This window comes from Pelodiscus sinensis, chromosome 1 (genome assembly GCF_049634645.1).
Source record: "Pelodiscus sinensis isolate JC-2024 chromosome 1, ASM4963464v1, whole genome shotgun sequence".
NCBI lineage: Eukaryota > Metazoa > Chordata > Testudines > Trionychidae > Pelodiscus > Pelodiscus sinensis.
Window position 1 is genome coordinate 334,571,491 of NC_134711.1, and position 6,000 is coordinate 334,577,490.

Below are 6,000 nucleotides of genomic sequence, written 5' to 3' on the forward strand. Positions count from 1 at the left end.
AGTAAAGAATAAAATTGTGAAGCATGTAGAAGAACATAATTTGTTGGACAAAAGTCAACATGGTTTCTGTAAAGGGAAATCCTGTTTTACTAATCTGTTAGAATTATTTGAAGGGGTTAACAAGCATGCGGACAAGGGGGATCCAGTAGATATAGTATACTTGGATTTTCAGAAAGCCTTTGACAAGGTCCATCACCAAAGGCTCTTGTGTAAATTACATGGCCATGGGATAAGAGGGAAGGTCCTTTCTTGGATTGAGAACTAGTTAAAAGACAGGAAACAAAGGGTAGGAATAAATGGTAAATTTTCAGATTGGAGAGGGGTAACTAGTGGTGTACCCCAAGGGTCAGTCCTGGGACCAATCCTTTTCAACTTATTCATAAATGATTTGGAGAAAGGGGTAAGCAGTGAGGTGGTAAAGTTTGCAGATGATACCAAACTGTTTAGGATAGTCAAGACAGAAGCAGACTGTGAGGGACTCCAAGAAGATCTCACCAAACTGAGTGATTGGGCAACTAAATGGCAAATGAAATTTAATGTGGATAAGTGTAAAGTAATGCACATCGGGAAAAATAACCCCAACTATACGTACAGTATGATGGGGGCTAATTTGGCTACGACAAATCAGGAAAGAGATCTTGGAGTTATCGTGGACAGTTCTCTGAAAACTTCCATGCAGTGTGCAGCGGCGGTCAAAAAGGCAAATAGGATGCTGGGAATTATTAAGAAAAGGATAGAAAGTAAGACCCAGAATATCTTACTGCCCCTGTATAAAACTATGGTACGCCCACATCTTGAATACTGTGTACAGATGTGGTCTCCTCACCTCAGAAGAGATATTTTGGCCTTGGAAAGGGTTCAGAAAAGGGCAACTAAATTGATTAGGGGTTTGGAACGAGTCCCATATGAGGAGAGGTTAAAGCGACTGGGACTTTTCAGTTTAGAAAAGAGGAGACTGAGGGGGATATGATAGAGGTATATAAAATCATGAGTGGTGTGGAGAGGGCTGATAAAGAAAAGTTATTTATTAGTTCCCATAATAGAAGAACTAGAGGAAGTTCTTCTTCACACAGCGTGTAGTCAACCTGTGGAACTCCTTGCCAGAGGAGGCTGTGAAGGCTAGGACTATAATAGAGTTTAAAGAGAAGCTAGATAATTTCATGGAGGTTAGGTCCATACAAGGCTATTAGCCAGGGGATAAAATGATATCCTTGGCCTCTGTTTGTCAGAGGTTGGGGAGGGATGGTAGGAGACAAATTGCTTGATCATTGTCTTCGGACCACCCTCTCTGGGGCACCTGGTGCTGGCCACTGTCTGTAGACAGGCTACTGGGCTAGGTGGACCTTTGGTCTGATCCAGTACAGCCGTTCTTATGTTCTTATGTTCTTATGTAAACATCTGGATCCAGGCAGTAAAAGCAATTGGAGTCTGACCTGTGCTTTGCAGAAAGGGTGCATGTGGGTTCAGAGGCAGAATATTCATCCTCAGCACCAAAATGTTGTATCACGGAGACAAGGTACTAACAAACTTCAACGGGACTTTATTTACCAAAAGTGAAACCTCTTTACAAAGCTGCTGCTGCACCCTCTGTAGCTCACAGTCAGCCCTGGCTCATCTCCTCCCCCCTCCTTCCTGTTTCCTGTGCTGCCAGACTCCCAAAAGCCAGTGCTCCAAATTCTAATCATTACAAGTAGCATCTCAAACACCACACAGTCATTCCCTGGATTCTCCTGCATCCCTTTTAAAAGATGGACAAAGCATTTGCCTTTTCGCAGTTGTCTGGGGTCTTCCCCAATCGCCATCAGTTATCAAAGATAAAGGCCAATGTCTCTGCAGTGACATCAGCCAACTCCTTCAACACCATCCAATGCATTAAATCTGGCCCCGTGGATTTGTGTATGTCCAGCTTAACCTGTCCTTTCTCCACTGAAGGCCCAATGCCTCCCAGTCCTGCGCCACCTAGTGCAGCAGTCTAGGAGCTGAACTTGCCTTGGTAGATTGAAGTAAAAAAGTGTTAAGTAACTGAGTTTTTCCCACATCATCTGTCACCAGGTTAGCTCCCTCATCCAGTCAGGGCCCCATATCCTCTCTTATCACCCTCTTATTGCTAACATGCCTGGGTCCCTGCATTCTCAAGCAATATATTTCTACTCCTCCCCAGTCACCTCTGCAAGTTTTCACTTCTTGTCAACTTCCTTTTGTGTTGCTTTTCTTAATGCGCATTGGGATTATTTGTTTCTCAAACTTCAATAAGGCTTCTTTATGTAAGCAGGGTCAGGATAAGCTCTACTCTGACATCTGGTGGTGAACTGTGGCGAGTGGTGCAAAGAGACTTCAGGGGCTGATCTTATTTGCATAGATACACCCAATTTCCATAGACACACCCACCCCACCTAGTATGTTCTCACAGTAGCCCAAATGGTCACTTTGGCCACTGTGGGATCCCTAGTCTCTTCGTTATTGAGTGTTGTTACCCTGATTATGTGAATCAAGGACAATGGAATGGTGGAACTGTTTATGACAGAGGGATTCGCTATAATCTAAGTAGCACTCGCTAGACAAGGGGTGTGGGTTCCAAACCCAGTCATGTTGAGAGAGGCTGGGGATAGGTCTTTGTACCTGGTGGGGGCCCTGTGTGATGGTCTGAACAACACTGATTGCATCCCTTCCTTTCTCCACTCTGGACTATCAGAACTACTTTGGATTCTGTTAGGAGTCTAGTTGAAAGCTGCTGAGTTGGATTCCGTGTGAGCAAGTAGAACACTAGCACTGAGGTATCTCTATTATGAGCTGAACGTGCTGAAGAGCTGAAATCACTATTGCTGTGAGGGAGCCTGGCTCTATGCTGCTGAGCTAATAGCAGAGCAGCTTGTGGGGACAACAAGCAAGTGCAGGCGGCCAGCAGAGCAGTTTGCGGGGGGCGACCGGTGAGTGCAGGTGGCCAGCGGAGCGGCTGGCAGAGACGACTTGCCACCAAAATCTACTTCCCCTACCAATTTTTCCATGTTTGTGAACAGCAGGTTGAGCAAACACAGGCTCTGCTCTGAACGGCCCAGCATGTACCTCCATCAGCCAGGGCAGGGCTGTGCATTGGAGCTTCCTCACCTCCACCCAGCAGCCTCTCCAACCATCCATTTCTGAGTTTCTTCACACAGTACTGGTGTCTTCTTTTCACTTCTTTGTAAGATCCTTAGAGTAGGGGCTGTTTCTCCCTCTATGTTTGGGAATGGCCCGGCCCAAGAGGTCTTCAACTGGAGCAGGATCTCTGGAGGGTTCCACCAGACAATGACCATAAATAATCAACCCAACAATCCAGCTAAATCCAGGCCTAGCACCACCCTCTTAGATTTATCTAGAGATGAAGATCAAACCATGCTCATCAGCTACTGAGTGTTAGGAACTTTGGTGCTGATGGACACGGCTCCCCTGTTTAAATGAGACACAAAAAATTGATTCAGTCTCATTCCAGGGCTTAAATACTGAGGTGCTTCTGCACCAGATAAATATCCTATTTAGCCAAAGGGGCAGGCAAGAGAATTGAGATTTGGGGATTCAAGCAACCTCCAGCTGGGGCAGGGCTGCAAAGTCTGATTCAGCCTGGAACATCTGATTCCAGTTCCCCGTTGGAGGCACTGGGAGGAAATGAACAACTGTCCAATGCAAACACTATTCTGGTCTCTAGTCTTCTTATAGGGCCCTCCTTGTTGCAGGACAATCTGGGGGAGGGGGAAGGTCTCTATCCCCAGGATAGGCCCCCCAGCTTCATCCCATCCACAGGAACACACTGTTTGTGTGGCTTTTATTGAGTCAGTTCCCCCAGAGACACCCCAGGGATGCGATGGTTTGGAAGGTGTCTCAGTGTGTGTGTCTACACATCAGAGAAGCTGACACCGATACAGTCGCTCTTTCAGGGTTTGAATTAGCGGGTCTAATGAAGACCTGCTAATTCAAATTTAGAGGATGCTCCCATCGATGCCGGTAATACTGCTTCTCTCAAGGAGTGAGGAAGACTACAGGAGAGTCTGCCCCATCGACCTCCCATTGTGTGCATTGTGCTGAAACCGTATTAAGATACTTGGACTCTAGCTCCATAATTAACGTAAATGGAGATATGTATCTGCAATCATCTCCTCCCTTTTGTGTAGACCAGGCCGGAGGGAGCAGAAGTGGTGTCCTCGATTTCACCCCTCCCGGCAACAGGGAGCGCACACACGCCAGCAAATTCTGAGGCCCTCAGACTCAGCTTGAGAGGATGGAGAAGGCTCAGCCTCTCTCTTCCAGCCTTTCCTCTCTAGCCCAGTCAATGAAGAGCCCCGCCATTGAGGGGTTGTGGTTACTGCAGGACTCCTGGGTCTCTCTCTCTTGCTGCCCCTCAATCTGTCTGACCTCGGCCAATTCATGTCTCCCTGCTTCACTGCATTATGGGTTTCTGCTCACAGTGACTTTCCTTTGCAAGGTCTTGTCAATGCCCTTCAGAGGAAGGTGCTGCACAATGTAGCGATAATCACTGGTGATAATTATTGATCTCTCACCTCTTAGTGACAGCCCCGTGTTCCTGCAGAAAGTGTTAAGTGTCTGTCCTTAGTCACCTTTCTCCAGATCGATCTCTTTGCATCTTGGGCACTTATAGAATATTAGACCCGGAGGAGACATAGACATTAACCCTCCTTTCCTTCCTATTCAACTATAATTTTTAAATGCACACAAACACACAAAGCAGCCAATTCCTCCCTGACTCAGCCCAGAGCCCAGGAGTTCTCATCTCCCTTGGGAAAGGGCCCTTAATTGCTGTTTACTCCTACTGCTGAATAAATAGCCGAGAGGCCCAGACAGGCTGGTCTCCAATCCTCTTGGATCCAGATGTTCACTCATTCTCTACGGGATGAGTGAATCCCACTGGGATTGCCCAGAGCCATATTAGTAATGGTGAACAGCCCTGGGCCGGCTCTTGGCATAGGATGCTGGGATGAGAGTGGTGCAGGGAACGGCTACTTGCAGGAGGCTACCAGGAAGACACGTCTCTCTCAGAATTCACAGGTACCCATCTCGGACTGAGAAGGTCACCTACTCGACAAACCCAGGGCACCACATGATAGAGTAAGTCTGGGATCCTTTCTGCTCTGCACAGCTTGTTAATATCCTCTTGCCATAGGGATAAGTTTTCTCCAGTATCAGTAGGCAAAAGGTGACTCTTCCTCCACATCCCTTCCCAATACCTTACAGCCCCAAGGCATTTCAATGGCACAGGGCAACATTCAGGTCATATAGAATCATAGAATCCTAGGTCTGGCAGAGACCTCAGGAGTCTTTGAATCCAGACCCCTGCTCAAAGCAGGACCAACCCCAAGTAAATCATACCAGACAGGACTGGAACCCTCTACAGATGGAGATTCCACAGCCTCCTCAGGGAACCCATCCCAGTGCTTCACACCCTCCTAGGGAAATAGTTTTCCTAATATCCAACTGTGGCAGGGCGCTTGCCCTGCACTGGCCCTTTAAGGGCAAACCCCATCCCGGAGCAGGGCCTTGGAGTTTAGCCCCAGCAGATGCTTTGTTAGATGATTAGGGCCGAGCTAGAAGCTATATAAGAGAATGGGCTACTGCTCCCGGGCAAGAGCAGTGAGAGCCTGGCTGCTGGGGGAGTAAGAGGCTCCCTGGAGCTAGGGCAGGGCTGGGGAGGCAAGGCAGGGCTAGGGGAGCTCTGGCCAAGCAAACCCACAGACTGCAGGGCCTGAAGCACGGCCCGCTGAAGAAACAACAGCGCCTGGAAGGGGGGCTCGGAGAATATTGTGGCACTGCCGCAGGGCAGTGTCCTGAAGAGGACACTGGCCCGGAGGAAAGAGGGGAGACACCACCCAAGGGAAGGCACCCAGCCGGCCAGACGGAGCTAATTCCTAGGACCAGGGGCAGATGACCGTTTTGCGGGGCCCCGGACAGCATAATTCCGTGGGGCCCCTCCTTTGCCACGGTGCAAGCGCAGTGAAGCCATGCGCATGCATG